Source organism: Acomys russatus, chromosome X (assembly GCF_903995435.1).
Source record: "Acomys russatus chromosome X, mAcoRus1.1, whole genome shotgun sequence".
Taxonomy (NCBI): Eukaryota; Metazoa; Chordata; class Mammalia; order Rodentia; family Muridae; genus Acomys; species Acomys russatus.
Window position 1 is genome coordinate 65,576,677 of NC_067169.1, and position 21,603 is coordinate 65,598,279.

Below are 21,603 nucleotides of genomic sequence, written 5' to 3' on the forward strand. Positions count from 1 at the left end.
GTTTTCTTATTTTCTGAGGTGTTTTTGAACCAACTTTTTGTTTTCTTGATTGTTTTCCTTTTTCTTCTATTCACAGTTTTGCCATCTTCTGTCCGGGTTTTACTCATCAATTTATTTTTACGTACATAGGTTTTATTTTGTCCTCATTTTTTCTAATATTATACGAGAACTTAGATTATTTCAAAAACAATTTTTAAAACCCAGCTATTTTATACAGACAAATATCCCTTGAAACTTTATTATAACTGTACTCATTGTGATTGGATATATGGTGTTTTCAACTTTGCTAACATAAAAAATTTTCCCCTAAATAGCAGTGCTATAATACGTCCAGTTTTTTATGAATTTTTATTTTTCTTATAGTATATTTTATTTTTTAACACATTTTTACTAAAAAATATAATGATTCATCTTACATCTCATTTGCTATCCCATCCCATGCATCCTCCCATTCCTCCCTCCCTCCCTCCCACCTTCCCGTTTTCATCCCATTCCCTTCCCTATGACTGTGAATGAGGGGCACCTCCTTCCCTTGAATATGATGCTAGGGCATCAAGTGTCTTCTTGGTAGTCTGCTATCCTTCCTCCAAGTGCCAATTGGCCTCCCCAACTAGGGAACATGGCAAAATATGGGGCACCAGAGATCATGTGAAAGTCAGTCCCCAGTCTCCATTTAATTGTGGAGAATGTTGTGTCCTTTGGCTAGATCTGGGTAGTGGTTTCATGATGACTGCATGTATTGTCCTTGGTTGGTGCCTTAAATTTTATCCCATTGGTATGAAATAACGTACTTATTTTATGGTCAGCATAAAGTCTAACCTGGAGAATTCTTCCTAGCAACTTGGGGGTAATGTGTATTTTTGTTAGATGGAATGTTGTATTTGGCCCACTAGTATTTCTTTTCTTACTGAACTTTGTCTAATTTCCTACTTATAAAATATAGAACACTGAAGCTTGAAACTCTTTTTGTCAAACTCTATACTATTTAAACTCCTTCAGGTTGGGCTATATTTTGTCACTGATTATTACGAATATACATGTTTAAAACATTATATATTATACATATGCACAACATTACTATTGTTAATTTTACCATTATAGTCTCCTGTCATACTTATAGACATTTTGTGTAATGTTCAGGTCTAATGTTATCTTATGTATATATGTTATTATAGACACTCTAGCTTGATTTTTATAAGATTTTTTATTCTTTTATTTTTAAATTATTAATAACCTTGTATCTTCAGCATATAATCATAATGGTCATTACTTTAATGTTATTATATATAACTGTACTTATCTCTGGCATTTTGCAATTTGTTTGATATGTGTGAGTTGTTTATTCACTGAAAAATTGCTATGTATCTTTATACCTTAAGTAATCATTTTTCTATCATTGTAATTAATTTTAACAGTGTGTTATTCTTTTTCATGACTTTCTTTTCCTTTTTTTTTTTTTTTTTTTTTTTTTTTTTTTTACATTGGTTGTTACTCAGACTTACATATAAGTACTAATTTACAGTCTATTTCCAAGCTTTCTGAATTTTGGTTTGGAGAACATCTCAAATATTAACATTCTCTCTCTCTTTCCCTCCCACCCTCCCTCCTTCCTCCTCCTTCTTTTTCTTCTTCTCTGTCTCTCTCTCTCTCTCTCTCTCTCTCTCTCTCTCTCTCTCTCTCTCTCTCTCTCTCTCTCAAACACAAACATGCATGCAAACACCTGAGTGCTAGAGAATCTATTTCTAAACACTTGATTTAGCAGCACTTTCTGTATTTTTAAGCATGTACAGCAAAAATTCATCACTCTTTTTGTGCCAACAACCTTGCTTATATCCAGCCCCATTGTTTGACCTGGGCACATCCCACCATTATGCCACTGAATGGGATGCATGAAATGATACCTTTTAGATATTTGGTAGATTTTGGAATATACTTACACTTTCTGTCTTAGGTAATTTGATGAGGGTACTCAATGTAAATACAAATTTTTAAATCTCTGGATTGCACAATTTTATAGTCATTTTGGGACAAAAGCATAGTGAACCATTTTCGCAGGTCACCTCAGTCCACATAAAGAAAGCATTGATATGATTTTTATACATGTCATATCAGATCTACATGTTATGTAGACTTGATACAATATTGCTATAATTAGTAACTTTTGTAAGTTTCTATATTAAGAAATCCAGAAGAAGAAAATATAGAATGTACATACATTAATTGATAAAATTGATCAGAATTTTGCCCTTTATTTTTTTAACACATATGAGTTACCATCTAGAGTTATTCTCTTACTCTACTATAGCTTTCTTTCTGTTCTCCTCCTCTGAATGTTATTATTAAATGTATTTCTACATACTGTAGGTTATAACACACACACACACACACACACACACACACATACAAAAATAAGATGTAAGTATATAGAAAACTATGTCCTTGCATAAAAGATTTGTTCATCAGCAATAACCTTTATAATCTTGTATTTATCTGCTAAAATAGACATCTTAATGTAATTTGCAAAAATTACATAACTTTAGGTAGATATATGTTTGTGTGTTTGTTTTGTTTGATATGGTCTTGGGATATTTGTCTACAGGATGGAAATCTAGATATGCTTATATCTGAGCATCTAGTCCCCTTTCCTCTGCTACAATACTCATGAAAGCAGGAGAACCTTTTTGCTTCTACTACTTTCCCTTCAATTATGCTCTTCTTCAAATAGAAGAGGAAATCAAGTAGTTTTTTCTTTACTATGTATCCAGAAAGACAATATTAGATCAGTCAATGAACTTTATTGCACAGTTTCAAAATATAAGAGGTTTCACAGCTAAAATGTTAAATGGCAGTGACGATTGAAGTTTTCTTACATAAATTTACCACAAACATACATTTATTTCCTGTCTTTTTGTTTAAACTATATGGTATGGAGGAATATTTAAAATAACTGATGTGTTATAATCATATAGTATGAGTTTAAGGTGTCATTTAAAAGATATTTTGCTATAAGTACAAAAAAATGTCCCTTAGTGCCATATTTTCCTAACTGTATGCTTCTAGATGGAGGCAATACTTAATCAAAAACATTTGCCCACATTTTGAGTTCATAATAATTTGAACACTTATCTTGGAGAGGTAATTTGCTTTGTATAGCTCCAAAATTTGCCAAATCCTCAAGGTACTTCACCCTGAAAAGCAGATAATGAATATGTCTGGTTGCTGAATCCACTGTCCATCTTCCTTAGCATAAGAAACCACAGACTCTGCAAAAGGGTTTCACAAAACCCTCAGGTGAGGAAAGTCTGATTCAAGATCCTATAGTTAATTAGGGACAAGACTGACAGTTTTCTAGCCAAATCCTACCCATTCTACCTCAGCTTTAAGGTAACACTACAAATAGCTGTTTCAATATAAGGGAAATCTAAGATGGCTAGAACTGGAAGAAAAAAATATACAGAAGTATTTAACTTCAACAAACATAATTTCTAATGTGTAATAGTACATCTCCTAAGATATTGATTTGATTTATAAGATATTCTTGAATATTTAAAATGTATTTCCTTCATAGAATTACAAACAATTTGTATGTAGATTTTCTATTTATGAGTGCTACTGTAATTTCTCAATATAACCTAATTTGATGTATAGTATATTCATACACATACACAAAGTAGTTTTAAGTAAGTTTTATTTGTCATTTTATCAAAATTGAGTATTAAAATTGGTTTGATATAAATATCTTTCAACAGCCAACGGTATAAAAGACATCTTTTATGTTTTTCTCTTAACATTTACTATTCCTAGTCTAAAACTCAGCATAATTTACATTAATATTCAGGTAAACACTTTACCCATAGGTCTCCATTCATGAATGAATTAAATGTTTTTAAGACAAAGTATTCTATAAAGTTAAATAATACCATCACATTTATACATAATAATCTAAAGTGTAATGAGTTTCTCTGAAAGAAAATGTGGGACTGTTAGTTTTTAATTTTGCGTCAAAAGATAACTAAGATACAAGAATAAACTTGAGTACATAGTAATGTACTACATAACGTAGAATTACTAGGACTTTTTAGATATGTATTCCTATGGATAAATTATGCTAAATTATCACAAAATTTTAAAATAAATTTTTAACATGATAATTTTATTTTAGTATGTTTCATTTGAAATAAACTTACATCACATGTCTTTTTCCCCTTTCCTTGCTTCTAGGCCCTCCCTACTACCCTCGCTCAAATCTCTCCCATGCTTTTCCAATTCTCAAGTTGATAACTTTTTTTTCTGCTTATTATTCCAATCAAACCTATGCTTATATGTGTGATTATGTGTTTTCATTATTATACACATACGTATGTATATATTTATGTAAAATAATATGTACATGTTTGTTTCTTTTATTTCTGTGTGCATGGATTCAAGCTTGACCACTGTGAGTTGGACTACACAGACCAAATATTAAAGATGAATTTTCTAATACCTTGGTACTGGAGGTTTTATTAGTTTATGGTTCTTATGGGGAGCATTTTAAGATCAAGTGGCTTACCGTCCTTTAACACACACACACACACACACACACACACACACACTTATTTGTATTGTGTAAATTTTAGGTAAATATAAACCAATATGATTCTTTGAGGCTTTGTTGAATCACTTTTCTGTTATTTGTCCTTAATCCCTCCTCTTTTACATTGACCTCCTCTCCTCTTCATTAATTTGAGTCCTCTCCCCTTTATTTTGTTTCATTTGTCATATCTTCTGTATCTTTCTATTCTTCTACTCAAACTGACCTCAACAGCTATGATCTCTTTATATTTTCCTAGTCTCTGTGGTTCTTCATGTTGTATAGTCACATCTGAGGTTTTGGAACTATGAACAATACATAAGAGAGAATATGCGATGTTTGTATTACTGGGTCTGGGTTACCAATAATATGGTTTTTCTAGTTCCAACTATTTACCTGGCTTGCTCAAAATTTCATTTTTTTTTCTTTAGTGCTGCAAGTGTTCCATATCCATTCATCATTTGTAGTCTATTTAGGTTGTTTACATTTCTTTGCTATTGTGAATGTGTTGTTTATGAATATTGCTGAGAAAGTATCTGCAAAGTAAGATATTTGATCCTTTGGGCATTTGCCAAAATACTAGATCATAGGGTACATTTGTTTTAAATTTTTCAAGATTCTTCATGCAGATTTCCTGACTGTTTTTAACAATTTGCATTCCCACCAACAGCAAATGAGGATTTCTTTTTCTGCAGAACCTTGTCAGCATTGCTTGTCAGTTGTTTTGTTAAACTTAGCCTTTCTGACTGGAGTGAGATGGAATCTTAAAGTTGTTTTAATTTGGATTTCTCTAAATGCTAAGTGTGATAAACACTTTTAGATAATTTTCTTAGCCAGCTTAAGTTCTTCTATTGAGAACTCTTGTGTTTAAATCTCTAGACCATATTGTAATTGGGGCCTTTGTTTCCTTGGCTCTGTTTTGTTTGTTTGTTTTGGTGGGGTTTTGTTGTTGTTGTTGTTGTTGTTTCTTTTTTGGTTCTTTGTGTGTTCTGGACATTAATACCTCTACCAGATGCATATCCATAAAAGATTTTTTTCTCATTCTATGGGTTTTTTCATCACTTCATTCTTTGTTTCCTTAGATGTCTGAATTAGTCTTTTTATATTCTGGCATTCATTTCTAATTTTGAATTTTTGCAAAGAAATTTCTTTCAATTTCATCACAATTAATAGAAGTAAAAAATTGTAGTATAAAAAAGCAGTGAGAAAAAACCACTTTGGAAATAAATAAAGACAAGAAATTTGTAATTTATAAATACTATAAATGCATGGAATTAAAATTATTTTGGTGACAAGTCATATATCTTAGAAATAAAATATTGTTTATAACTATGTAGAACAGTTAAAATTTAAATCTACAAAAATCTAATATAGAAGTGAATGTACAAACAGTGTAGGTAGACAATTATGTTCATTTAAATATTCTCTAAATCCCTATACTTTATACCATACAACTATAAATTCTGAAACATAAGCAGATTGATAGTGTTACTTCAAATTTTTCAATAATTTGTCAGGGAGAATCCTGGTCTTATATTTACCACTTTTCCAATAAAATACTATATGTCACTAACAATACATACTGAGCTAGTCTGACTAATACAAAATACAAAAATCAGTATTTAAAGAATGAATTTCTAAGATTTTCATTAGCATTAATACACTTTTTAACACTGTGACAAAAAGTTCTTTCATAATGAAATGTTCTGAGGTAGTTTTATTTCTTTCCTTTGAATTATGAGAATTATTTATATATTCAATCCTAATATTATAGCCTTATTGAGTAATAAAAAAATACACATAAGATATAAGTTGTTCTGAGGAACAACTAAAATCTTTTCTTCTCTTTTAAATTAAAAAGAGATAAAAACATTTCTAATGACATAAAATACACATTGCTCTTGGCTCAGCTTGAAACATATAGCTATTGTTGAGTAACGCATTACTATTTGTTAATATTTCTATTTTGCTTTACAGTAAAGGTCTAAACGCCAATGGTATGATTATTCCTTAATGGAGTGGGTAAGTGACAATGACATAATAAAAAAATGTAACTTAAATTATTAATTTAAAAAGGTAGAGAAAAGCTAATGAATGTTGCAAGGGCTCTATCCCATATTTTAAATCAATCAGAGGGCCATAAACCAAGAAGCAGTTTAGCACTTAAACTTTACCCTGCAGACATTTGGTAATGAAACTCCTGACATTACAAATATATTTATTTGACAGTTGTTCTCACTCATAAAATAATGGTTTTTTCAAAAAACTCATTACAAATTGCAAATAAGTTTTAAAACCCATAAAAAATCATCTGACATTTATAGCCAAAACATAGCTTGAGGATGTTGATACATAATGATAATCTTCTTGGTGACATTTGGAAATTTTTTTCATAATTCATTCATAGAATATAAAAATTCATAGAGAATGGCTTGGTTGGAATATGCTTGCAGGCAGGCAGACAAGGTTCTTATTGTTTGTAATCAGATTAGACAACTCTGAGATTAGTTTTGAATGTACATAGAAGACACAAGTAGTATTGTATTACTAGACATTTTGTATTAACTGTCATTTCTGTACTAGGTGTGACCAGGCGAATTGATGTGTTTTTTTTTTTTTTTTTTTTTTTTTTTTTTTTTTTGCTATATCTCTACTCTTTATAAAGGTGATTTTATTGCCTGTTAAAAGTGTAATTCAGTCAATACTATTACTTTACATTTTCACTATTTTCAAAGTGTTTTTCATGCTACTTGATATTCCTAACGTTTCAAAATCGATGTTTCTTATAGCAGTTTAAGTTTTTACTTTTTTTTCAAAATTATTGCTCAAGTTAGATGATACTAGTTCAGATAGCAGAATGCTTTCTTTTTTATCCAATCATATTTACAATTCCTGTATAAGAAAGCATCCTTGACCAATAGGGTCTTGACAAACTATTTGTAGATATATTAATTGAAAAAAATTACAAGTAGAATATTCGGATGCCTTTGGAGAACTTCAGAGAAAAAATCAGAGTCATAATCAAGAAACACTATGGATAATAAAACATCTCACCAATGTCTAGAACCTTAAAAACAACATTGTATTGAGTTCCAAATAGGATCTAGAAGCAATGTTGTGTTTTGTGAGAAGAAGCTATTATTCTTAGGCGATTCATAGATAGGTAGGCTTTTAAATTCTCTCCTCTATAAACAAAACCAATATACTTTTGCCTTTGTCATTTTATGGTATTTCTCAACAATGTGATCTTTGAATTCATTTAAACTTAATTTTTTTAGGTGTTTGAAGCAAATAAACAAAATATGTGAAAATGAGCTCTTACCTATCTGTATAGATTTTATTTCTGGTCCACTTGAGAATCTGTCTTTCTATTTTGTAGTAGATGATACCCAGTCAATGGTTCTTAGTGAAATGCTACTCCAAGTCAATTGTCAATCTTAATAATAGGTCTACAGAAGTAGGGGACAGAGGTTATAAGATTTATACACTAAAGAGTTTACTTCACAATGATATATGATTGTTTCAAATCTGCATCACTGTTTCATGGTACCAACAAACTGTCATATAATATTATCATATATTACTGTTAGTTAAAATAAAAGTTCTGATATAATTCCTTCATCAAATTAGGTTCAGTGTATAGACTATAATTTTATGATTTTCATATCAAATTATTTTGGTTTCACATAATATAAAATAAAGCAGGGTTTGGAATTACAATGGGAAATTCCTTGTCAGTAATTCAATATCAGAATAACATCCTGAAAATTTCAGTTAACCTAATTGAGTCTCTGAGTATACATAAAAGGATAATTGGAAAGTAATGAAGTTAAACACAAACTCACAGGGTTGATCACCTCACTGCAGCTGCCTATTAGCTTAGTGTGACACTTGTGTCATTTGTACTAAAACTGTGCCTATTTTATTTCTGAACACTGATGAATGTTGGAACCACCATAAGAATGTTTTATCATGTGCATAAAACCATATCAAAGTACTGTATATCTTTATTTCATTACAAGTAGTTATAGGCCTCTGTTATAGTTGCAAAGCAGCTTGGGAAATCAATTGAATAAACCAATCCCATCTCAATCCCAACCCTCTCTCATCATTTTCTCTGAAAACACTGACTGTCCTAACAGGTAGGGAATGAGAGAACAGGCTGGCAACTGAAACAATTCTAGAGTTTGAGGTAAATAAATGCAAGAATTAAGAGAAAGAAAAAAGCATGAAAATTATTTTCCATTCTTCTCTCTACCAGCATAGTACAATATCATCAATAGTGTCAAGGCTTGTTTCTGTTCCATGGAGTGGGTCTCACCTAAGGTTGGGCCAGGCATTGAATGGCCATTCCCTAAATCTCTCCTCCATCTTTATTTCTCCACATCTTGTAGCCAGGGTAAGTTTTGGTTCGAAGTTTTTGTGGGTGGATTGGTGTTCCCCTCCCTCCACTGGAGGGAGTTAAAGCGTGGCAACTTCAATCTCCATAGACTCTGTTAATAGGAATCTCAGCTAGAATCACCCCCATATTCTCCCAGAAGCCGATACTGTCTTAGATCTCCAGCTTGTCACAGACATGCCCCACCCATGGTTTCTCTTCCCTCTGTAAGCTCTTTGTCCTTCCACTCCTACTTTCCCTAGGTCTGATCTCCACACTTGGTTCTCTATGCATTCCCTCTCCTACCTTGTACCTTCTTTTCAATCACCACCACTGTCTATTCTATTTCTTCTGAGTGAGGTTTAAGTATCCTCCCTTGGGTTCTCCTTTTTACTTATTTTCTTTGAGTTTGTCCATTGAAGTATGTTTATCCTGTACTATATGGCTAAAATCTGCTTATAAGTGAGTATAGACCATATGTGTCTTTCTTGGTCTGGGTTACCTCACTCAGGATGATATTTTTAGTTCCATCCATTTGCCTTCAAAGTTAATGATTTCCTTGTTTTCAATAGCTGAGTAGGATTATAGGAGTCTAGCATAGCTGTCCTCTGAGATTCTACCCAGCAGTAATTGAAACAGATTCTGAGACTCTCAGCCAAATGTTGGGTAAATCATAGGGAATCTTGTGGAAAAGTGAGAGGAAGTATAGATGAGCATGGAGGTGACAGGAGTTCCTGAACACCAACATATTCAACTAAATAGCCTCTGGAGGGGCTTGAGTAGATTGAAGAATCAAAGACTATGCATAGTCTGGACTTAGGCCACTTACATAGATATAGCTGATGGATAGCTCAGGCACTGTGTTGTCCCCCTCATAAGGAGAATGGAGGCTGTCTCTGACATGGATTCTGTTAGTTGTTTTTTAGTCACTTTCTCTTGGCAGTGTTGCCTCCCCAGGATGGAGCGGGAGGGGACATACTCAGTCCTGACAGGACTTGATAAATTGGGGTAGGTTGGTGGTGAAGGGGGTTCCCTTTCTCTGAGAAAAGGGGAGGGGAAGGGGAAAAGTGTGGAAGGGTGAGACTGGGAGGATAGGAGGAATGATGTTATGATTCCCACCCATGTAAAGTAACAAATATATTATTTTTAAAAGAGAATTATTTGCCTATTTCTTTTTTATAAATCTTGCTTTTTGATATTTCTTTTGGTAACATAGTTTCCCAAATGACCTCCTTCATATAACTGCACCTTTGAATATAAGAATACTTTGCCTAAGAAGGTAGTCATAGATACAATGATACTTGCACATCATATCAACATAACTGGGCAAGGACATGGGTAGAAGAAGAAAACATAAATGAGGATGTCCAGGAGATGGCCTGTGTTTATAAAAATTTTAATTTTCTTAAAACAACAAAAATAATCAGAGCAATGACACACATTGAATATTGTCCCTTAAACACACATGTTTGTAATAACCTTCTGCAATTATTTCATAATGGACAAGACTAGGTAAAATTCCTCTGCAGGCTTTTACTATTCGTTTAATAATATTCCTTCTAAACACAAGGGTTAGAGAGGACGCATATAAATTTTAGGTAGACATGCAGTAAAGCTGAGTGGTAGAGCGGCTGCCTAGCATCTGCACGGCACTGACTTCAAACCCCAGGCCAGAAAAAAATAGATAATAACCCAAATCTTTCCCACAATCTCATATTCTGAGAATAGCCAGTAGTAAATTATGATTTATAGCTTTCCTTTATTTTTAGTTTAGAAAAACAAGCAGAAAAGCAATCACATAGAACATATGTGTATATTTTAATATGACTATGTATATTTACACAAAGGTAAATAAAATTGGTATCATAGTATTATTTTTTCCAATATTCTTTTTCAAGAATATACCTTTATTGATTTTTTTTGACAATTTCATAATGGATATAACACATTCTTTGTGCTCATATATGCTATTATCTTTGACTCAGCACTCTTAGTGTGATTTCCATCTCCTCAACAAGTTACTTTCTCACATATCTTTTGATTTGGTTTTGTGACCCACTGAATTTAACCAGGGTCACTTGTTTGATTATGGTTTTGGAGCAACCTGTTGTCACCTGGTGGGCTTACCTAAAAGTATTCAACTGAAGACATATCAGTCAGTTGAACACAATAGCTGTTCTTTTTTCAATAGCCATCAGTAGTCAATAGTTTAGCAGGGAAGGATAGAACTTCGTTAGCCCTTCACAATCCTGAATAGATTGACAGCTTCAGCCCTGTGCAGACCAATTTTAGTTTCTTTAAGATCATTTTCCACTGGGTATTTATGCCTATAAACCAATATTTCATAACTTATTTCTTCCCTATATTCTAGCTTTTACATTCTCCCCCCTCCCTTCAACAATGCACCTTGTGCTATAGATGGAAAGCTATAAATGTGCTGTTTAAGGTTGAACATTCAGTCGTCAATTTTTCTAAGCTCCCTGAGCAGCCCCGAATCTCTACATTACTGTCATTCATTGGAAAGAAAAACTTCTCTGATTAAGGCTGAGAGTAGCAATTGACCACAGCTATAAACATGAGCATTTAGAGAGCAGCTTAATCTTTCTCAATCTTTGCTTACTAAATCATTTCACCAGCTCAAAGATCCCCTCTTTGTGGGATATCTTTCCCATTCATTGTAAGATTGATAGATTATTCCACTTATATATGCGTAATAATATGATACATTTAATAAACTAAGGCTTACTGAATTTTATAAGACATGATACAAATAGTAAAATCAATAGCAATATAGTAAACATATGAGAAATAAAAAACATTTCAGCATTACCCCACCTAAAATTATTCTCTGTAGAGACAACTCACTGTCAGTAATTTTTCAAGTTTCAGATGTTATGATGTGCTTAGTTATCATGTTATTTTATTTTATTTAGTTATTTAATTAATTTATTTTTATTTTTACTTATTTGTTTATGTTTATTAATTTTTTTCTTTGACAATTTCATATGAGTATACGATATATTCTGGATATACTCATGCCTAACCTCATCCTCCAACCTTTCTTTCTCATCAAGTTCCCATCCCACTTTCATATCTTTTGTTTCATTTTTGTTTTTGCTTTGTAACCCACAGGGTTGAACCATGACCACCATGTAGGGTTGGGTATGAAGGTATCTACTGACCCCTGAAAATTCAGCAATGGATACCTCACTGAAGACAGGGGCTTTTCCTCTCTACAAGCAGTCCTTGACTGATGCCTTAGTCAGTGTCTCTATTGCTGTAACAAAACATTTTATCAAAAAGCAGCTTAGAGAGGAAAGAGTTTGTTTCTTCTTACAAATCTCAGGTCATACTCCATAATTTAGGAAGGGCAGGGCAGGATCTTAAGGTAGGAACCTGGAGACAGGAACTGAAGCAAGGGCACAGACAAATGATTCTCATGGGCCTCCTCTTTATAACATTCTCTACCTGCATATTTATACATTCTAGGATTACCTACCCAAAAATTGTACCAGGACAACAGGGTGGACACTCTGACATCAATTATTGGCTAATAAAATGTACCACAATTTGGCTGCAGTCTAATAATATGGAACAATTTCTCAATTGTCATTACCTCTTCTCATATAACTCAATCAAGGGCTGCTTGTTTTTGGCACCTTGACCAGGCATGAATCTCTAATATTAACCCCCATTTACTACAAAGAAAAACTTCTTTCATTAAGACTGGAAGAAGAGCTTATCTACAGGTTAAACAAAAACATTTAAGAGATGGTTTGACAACATGCCCATTTATCAAAACAAAGTAATTGATTCATGCATAGCGTCTATGACCTCACCAGTTCCACAGTACTGATCATGAACCTCATCTTACAGAGTGGACCTCAGACCTCACTGGAAATCAGTTAACTCCACAACACTTATGCCAATATTTCATGAGTTGTTACCTCTTCCCTGGCAAGTTATTATTTGTAATTACCAGTGCGTACTTATAAAATAAGGGTCACCTGATACTATCTGTGGGAATTAAAACAAGGCTCATTCACAGGATTTTCAGCAAATTAAGCTGAGACGAATTTATTCCAATTATTTTATACACTTACCAAAAGAGAATACAGTGGCACTTGCTATGATATAATGGCAGTTTCAAGCTAGACAAGGTAGGCAAGATTCATGTCTAAGACTAATCTTCCTGCCAAACTTCTATATACTTTTCTCACTTCTGAGGAGTACAAATAATCAGAAGTGCCCTGAATGTCTCAATGACTGATGTAGTACCTCAGCTTCTAAGAAACTGGAAGGCACCCATTGCTCCAGTAGATGTGGAATCAAACCTCACAAACCCATGCAGCTATACCAGGCCAACCACATGATTCCCTGCAGGTACTGTAATATGCAAGGTCCAAATCTGGGAAAGACCACTACTACTCTTCTTTCTAAGCTGCCACATACCATACTCTGAAATGTTAATTAATAGGGAAGAAGCCCAGTTCAATTTCAACATTATTCCTCTATATTCTGAAACATTACTTTTATACAAATTCCTTACTTTACATTTAGTCATTACATAGGACTAAATAATAGTTGATTAGGACACATTAAGATGTTCTCATGTTTACTTATCCATCTATAAAAGCATTGTAACTATAAAACTCAATTATTATTTTTTACAATTTTTAATAAATATTTTACATATACATTTATATTATTATACATATATACAACAAACTACCTGCTGCAAGAAGAACCACAAAACAATCAGGAAATATATATATATAACTCATTTATAATATAAGGTTTACTTCTAGTACTTTGAAAGTACTATTGCAGGCTGTTTAGAATAAATATGTTATACAAGTTAATTGTTAGTTGATCAAATAATGATCATGTTAATTAATAGTCTGCTTTTATAACAAGAATATACAGTTTGGTTACAGCAGATAGAATTGACTCTATATAAAGAAAAGTTAGGATAGTTAGACAAGGTCTTCAAAAACCTGAGAGATGCACAAAATATGGCATTTAAAATGTTTTTATTATTTGAAAGATTCACTGCAAATGAGACAGGTTAATTCATGGCAACATTCAGCATATCTCTAAGAAGATGATGAGCACCAATGAACCTCCTTATGGAGATAGCTTCAAATATGGCTAACTAGACACTGGGCAAAAGGTCCTTTTTTTTTTTTTTTTTTTTTTTTTTTTAACCACAGACTGAATTCTGCGTAAAAAAAGGGCAAGCTTGGATGCAGGCAGAGTCTATGTCCAAACTCTGCCAAGACAGGGTAAGTAAGTCCTCAATAGTTCCTGCCTCTGGTCTAACTGGATGTCTACATGTAGAAAATGCAATTAGACCCTTATTTGTCACCATGCACAAAACTCAAGTCCAAGTGGATTAAAGACCTCAACTTAAAACCAGAGACATTAATTCAGTTAGAGGAAAAAGTGGGGAAGAGCCTGGGACACATAGGCACAGGAAACAACTTCCTGAACAGTACACCAACAGCCCAGGCCTTAATGTCAACAATTAATAAATGGGACCTCATGAGGCTGAGAAGCTTCTGTAAGGCAGGAGACATTGTCAAGAGAACAAAGCGACAGCCTACAGAATGAGAAAAGATCTTCACCAACCTTACATCTGACAAAGGTCTAATATCCAAAATATATGAAGAACTCAAGAAATTAAACACCACAAAACCAAACAACCCAATTGCGAAATGGGGCTTGGAAGTTAACAGAGAATTCTCAACAGAGGAATATCAAATGGCTGAGAAACACTTAAAGAAATGTTCAACCTCCTTAGTCATCAGGGAAATGCAAATCAAAACAACTCTGAGATTCCATCTTACACCCATCAGAATGGCTAAGATCAAAAATTCAAGCGACACCACATGCTGGCGAAGATGTGGGGAGAGAGGAACACTCCTTCATTGCTGGTGGGAATGCAAACTAGTACAGCCACTTTGGAAATCTATCTGGTGCTATCTCAGAAAAATGGGAATAGGGCTTCCTCAAGACCCAGCTATTCCACTCCTTGGAATATACCCAGAAGATGCTCCAGCACACAACAAGAAAATTTGCTCAACCATGTTCATAGCAGCCTTATTCATAATAGCCAGAACATGGAAACAGCCTAAGTGTCCCTCAGTAGAAGAGTGGATAAAGAAACTGTGGTACATATACACTATGGAATACTACTCAGCTATTAAAAACAAGGAATTCCCGAAATTTGTGGATAAATGGATTGAGATAGAAATGATCATAATGAGTGAGTTAACCCAGAAGCAGAAAGAATCAAATGGTATATACTCACTTATATCTGCATACTAGCCCAAGGGGCATGTCCCACGAAAGCCTTCACTTACCAGGAAACTGGGACAGAGGGGAAGGCATCTTATTGGGACTCTAAATGAGAGACGCATGGGAGAACAGCAAAATAAAAGGATCCAGAGGGTCCTAGAAATCTACAAGTAGAACAATATGATAGGCAGATTTGGGCCCAGGGGTCCCGCTCAAACTAAGACACCAGCCAAGGACAATACAGGAGGTAAACTTTAAACCCCTTCCCAGATCTAGCCAATGGTCAGAATATCTCCACAGTTGAGTGGAGAGTGTGATACGACTTTCTCACGTACTCTGGTGCCTCACATTTGACCATGTCCCCTGGAGGGGGAGACCTGGTGGCACTCAGAGGAAGGACAGCAAGTAGCCAAGAAGAGACTTGATACCCTATGAGAATATATAGGGGGACGTAATCCCCCTCAGGAACAGTCATAGGGGAGGGGAATAATGGGAAAATGGGGGGGGAGGAATGGGAGGATACAAGGGATGGGATAAACATTGAGATGTAACAAGAATAAATTAATAAAAAAAAATATTAGTATTAGTACAAAATAAAATAAATAAATAAATAAATAAATAAATAAATAAATAAATAAATAAATATTAGTTCTGACCAGGGAAGACCTCTTACTATCTGAAGCATGAACGTCTTCATATAGAAAGGGAATCTTATGGGTTATCTGGACTTCATGGCATGCCATTTTTTCATAGGGCATCTCTAACAGACTTATACAGTGGGTGCCTTACACCTGCTCAAAAATAGGGCAGAACTTTATCTTTAGATGATTTGTGTACCTTGCACATTCCATATATATATATAAAATCTAATACTTTTTAAAGTTTATTTTCAGAAGAAATCACCAGATAATGAAAAAGACAAAGCAAGTAGCCCAGCCCAGGTGATTCAGGCTCACAGACTACCTCAGCTACTGTTTCCTCAAGAATTTACATCCAGATCAACTTCAAAAGCGTGAGCCCAAAGGATCATTCCCAAACAGACTAGACAGAAAAAACACAGCTTTGCCTTTTTTCCAGCACTTGACATATTACGCAATTTTAAGAACATTACACCTCCATTCCCAGTATGTGGGATGGGTGTTTTCGGTGGATTACCAATGTTTGTTATTGTATAGGGGGTTTGGTTATAAGTTAGGAAAGGTTACATTTAGGGAGTTCTTTCTCTCTCCCCTCTATACTACTTTCTCTTTTATCTTTTTATCCACCTATTGTTAGGGGAAAGGAGGGAAAAAGAATGACAATAGGGGGAGGAGGGAGCCTATAGATTTATAGGATAAAAGATATATTATTTAATCTTCTAGCTCAAATATTTTACATTGTAACTGTATATTGATAAAAATTTGAGATTATTTTTATGAACTTTTGCTTAATGTATTTTGCATCTGCAACTCATTTAAAATGAGATGTAACATTCTAGTCTTATGAAAACTAATCATTGCAAACTATTCTGGATGTTTAGAGATGCAAGTTAGTAGTTTGTCATCTATAAATCTTATTTGTAGTCTTGTTAGATACTAATTTAGTTAATAACAGAAATAAGATTTGTTTAGTCTCTCACATATGTTTTCAAGGTTAATCAGAAAGCACATAGCTAGAAACAAACAGTGTTTGTCTATTTAGATATACTGAGATAGATAGATGATAGATAGATAGATAGATAGATAGATAGATAGATAGATAGATGATAAGTTGATTGGTCCATAAAAAGATAAATACATAGACAGGTAAATAGATATGATTATGGAATATAGTAAATATATAGATGGTCCTCAAATAGTTCAGTGATCTAAAGAATATGGCATTTAATAGTAAAGGGCTTTTCTCACAGAGAGCCATATCCGATCCTGGCAGCGCCTCCAATCTACTTCAATGAAGATGATGGCCATCAAAGAAACAAATGTGGCAAAATAGTCACTGAACAAAAAAACTTTTTTATCTCTGCTGTTGATAGCAGACTGACTGTCCAAATTGTCAACAAGCATGATACTGTGAAATTGATTGTCTAACTTTACAGAGAGTAGGTGGGCAAGTCCTTCAAAATTCCTGCTTTACAGAAATGTCATTCAGATATTCTGAGCCAATAGGCTGAAGACTGGATGACCCAAGGATATAGGAAAACCTTTGGTGACTGTCCAGGCGGTCAACTATCTCTGTCATGTCTGTACTTTTGGAAGCTGTTTGCCTCCCCTTACTACACGTTAAAGAATATTTCTTTCATAAGTCTCTGATGATGTTGAAGAATAGATACACTAAGATGACATTCTAATCCTGAACATTGGTACCTCAAACTCAAGGACAGCCACACTCATAAAATAAGCATTACTAAGGCTTAAATCACACATTGAATCTCATGCATTAAACCCACTCTCACCAATAGACAGATCATTGACACAGGAACAAAATGGAGAAATAATGAAACTCATAGATATCATGAATCAAATGGACCTAACGTATATCTACATAATAATTCCCATAAATACAAAAAAATATACCTTCATCTAGGCACCTTCTAAAACTTTCTCCAAAATTGATCATATACTCGGCCACAACACAAACCTCAGCAGATACAAGAAGATTGAAATAAGCCCTTGCATCTTATCAGACCACCATGGATTATAGCTAGAAATCAACAACAAGAGAAACAACAGAAACCCTAAAAAATCATGGAAATCGAACAACTAAATGACTTCTAGGTAAGGGACAAAATAAAAAGAGAAAGTAAAGACTTTATATAATTCAATGAAAATGAAGGTGCAACATACCCAAACTTATGAGACACAATGAAAGGAGTGCTAAGAAGAAATTTCATAGCACTAAGTGCCTTCATAAAGAAATTGGAGAGATTCTACACTAGCAACTTAACAGCACACTTGAAATATGTCGAATAAAAAGAAGCAAACACAACCAAATATGGGGCACCAGAGATCCTGTGAAAAATCAGTCTCCAGTCTCCACTTAACTGTGGAGAATGTTCTGTCCTTGGTTAGATCTGGATAGGGGTTTGATGATGACTGCACATTTTGTCCTTGGTTGGTGCCTTTGATCAAACAGAGCCCCTGGGCTCATATCCACCCATCATAATGTTCCTCTTGTAGGTTTCTAGGACCCTCTGGATCCACCTACTTCCCTACCCCCTATATTTTTCTCACCTACAGTCTCAATAGGATGTTCTCACCTCTATCCCACTTTCCTGGTAGGTGCAGACTTTCATGGGACCTGCCCCTTGGGCTAGTGTCCAGTTATAAGTGAGTATATACCATTTGAGTCTCTCTGCTTCTGGGTTAACTCACTCATTATGATCATTTCTAGTTCAATCCATTTATCCACAAATTTTGGGAATTCCTTGTTTTTAATAGCTGAGTAGTGTGGGGGAGGCCCAATGGCACTCAGAGGAAGGATAGCGGACTACTAAGAAGAGACTTGATACCCTAGCACCATATTCAGGGGGAGGAGGTCCCCCTTGGTCACAGTCATAGGGAAGGGGGATTGGGGTGAAAGTGGGAGGAAGGGAGGAATGGGAGGATGTAGGGGATGGGATAGAAAATGAGATGTAATATGAATTATTTTATTTTTCAATAAAAATGTGTTAAAAAAAAAAAAGGGAGTAAACACACCAAAGAGGAGTAGATGACAGGAAATCATCAAACTCAGGGCTAAAATAAATGCAGGTTGAGAAATTAATTAAGGAAATGTCCTTCACAATAGCTACCAAAAAAAAAAAAAACCATTAACAACAACAAATAATGAAACCCCATTAAGTGTCTTGGTATTACTCTAACCAAACAAATGAAAGATTTGTATGGAAAAAAGTCAATTCTGTAAAAAAGTAATGGAAGATATCATAAGATGGAAAGATCTCCCATGTTCATGGGTAGGTAAGATTAACAGTAAAAATGGCCATCTTACCAAAAGCAGTGTACAGATTAAATGCAATTCACATCAAAATTCCAACACATGTCTTTACAGACATTGAAAGAATAATTCTCAACTTCTTATGGAAAAACAAAAAAGAAAAACCAAAATCCTGAAAAGCTAAGAAAATTCTGTATAATAAAAGGTCTTCTGGAGGAATCTCCATCCCTTATCTCATGTTGTACTATAGAGCAACAGTAATAAAAACTGCAAGGTATTGGCATTGGTATACACAGGCAGATCAATGGAATCAAATTGAAGACCCAGAAATAAACTCACACAAATATGAGCTTCTCATTTTTTGACAAGGAAGCCAAAGTCATACAATGAAAAAATGATAGCATTTTCAATAAATTGTATAGGTCTAACTGGATGTCTATGTGTAGAAAAATGAAAACAGACCACTATTAATCACCATGTATAAAACTAAATTTCAAGTGTCTTAAAGACATCAAAGTAAAACCAGACACACTAAATCTATTGGAAGAAAAAGTGGGGGAAGGGCCTTGAACTCATTGGCCTAGGAAACATTTTCATAAGATCGACCATTAATAAATGGGACTTCATGAAATTGAAAAGCTTCTGTAAGGCAAAGGACACTGTCAATAAAATAAATTGACAACCTGTAGACTGGGAAAAGTTCCTCATTAACCCTACATCTGAAAGAGGGCTAATATCCAAATTAAATAAAAAACTCAAAAAAAAAAAAAAAAAAAAAAAAAAAAAAAAAAAAAAAAAAAAAAAACCAAACCAACAAACCAAATACTCCAGTTAAAAAATGGGGTACAGAAGTAAACAGAGAATTCGAATGGCTGAGGAATGCTTAAAGAGATGTTCAAGGTCCTTAGTCATTAAGGAAATACAAGTAAAAACAAATCATATATTTCATCTTATACTTGTCAGAATGGTTAAGATCAAAACTCAAGTGACAGCACATGCTGGTGAAGATGTGGAGAAAGGGGAACACTCCTCCATTGTTGTTCAGAGTGTAAACTTGTACAACCACTTTGGAAATTAATCTTGGCTTTCTCAGAAAATTGGGAATAGTGTTACTTCATGCCCTAGCAATATCATTCTTGGGCATATATCTGATCGATGTTCCACCATAAAACAAGAACATTTGCTCAACTGCTCTCATATGAGCCTTAGTTGTACTAGCAAGAATCTGGAAACAACATATGTAGCCCTCAACCAAATAATGAATAAAGAAACTGTGGTACATTTACACAATGGAATATTACACAGCTATAAAAAACAAAGAACTCATTAAATTTACAGGCAAATGGGTGGAACTAGAAATGATCATCTCATATGAGGTAACCAAGATCCAGTATGACCGACATGGTATATACTCACATATAAGCAGATATTAGCCACATAATACAGGACAATCATGTTACAATACACAGACATATTTGATGCAGATGCAAAATGACAAGGAGTATGCTTAATCTCATTCAGAAGAGTAAAGAGAATAGGCACCACACACTGTTGAAGAAAACTAACAGGATGATATCCTGCCATAGAGGTCTTGTGAATGACTCCACTCAACACCGGGATCAAAGCAGATGCTGAGACTCACAGCCAAATTTTGAGATGGAGTGCAGGGTGTTTTATGGAGGACTTGGGGGATAGAAAGACCTGAAGGTGGAAGGAGCTCCACAAGGAGATCAATAGAGCCAACAAATCTGGGCCAGGTGTGGGGGCCTGCAGAGACCATGCATGATGAAGATAAGCAGCAGTCTTCTTGTAAGTCCAATAATATCGGGAGTAGGGTTGACCTCTGATATGGATTTCAGTGGCCACTAATTGATCACTTCTTCATGACAGGGCAGCCATGTCAGGTCATAGAGGAAGAGGATTCAGGCAAGTCAGATGAGACTTGAAATGCTGGGGTCAAATGATAGAGAAGCAGGTCTCCCCATTTCTGAAGACAAAGGCAAGGTAGGAGTAGGTATGAGGGAGGGTGTCACTCAGGGGATATTAGTGAAGGAGCTACAATCAGGATGTAAAGTGAATAAATTAAAAATACAAAAAATAGGAAAAAATAAAAAGAAACCTGAGCCCTTCTCCACATGCTGCTATAAGCAATCAATTGTGGATAGCTACAAATCAGCATCTTCATCACAATGTTTAAGAGTTCTTTTTGGTTACTTTCTATATATACTGTTTTTTTTTTTGTTGTTGTTGTTGTTGTTGTTTTAGTTTGGTTTTATTTTGTATTGTTTTGTTGGTGGGGGAGAGAAGAAGAGGAAGAAATTGTCACAGAAGCCTTCCTTAACTGTGAAAGTACAGTCTTGGACACTACTGCAAAAGTAATGTCCTTGCCTTTTCCAGTCAGTGGGAACATGGATCATGGACTTCCACATGGTTTCTGGTG

At 34.3% G+C, this 21,603-nt stretch overlaps 1 pseudogene; it reads right to left on the reverse strand.

The window, feature by feature from the left end:
* Positions 1-17,468, reverse strand: part of LOC127185322 (eukaryotic translation initiation factor 4E-like) — a 73,597-nt pseudogene extending 56,129 nt beyond the window's left edge.
* Positions 17,469-21,603: the final 4,135 nt, after the last annotated feature.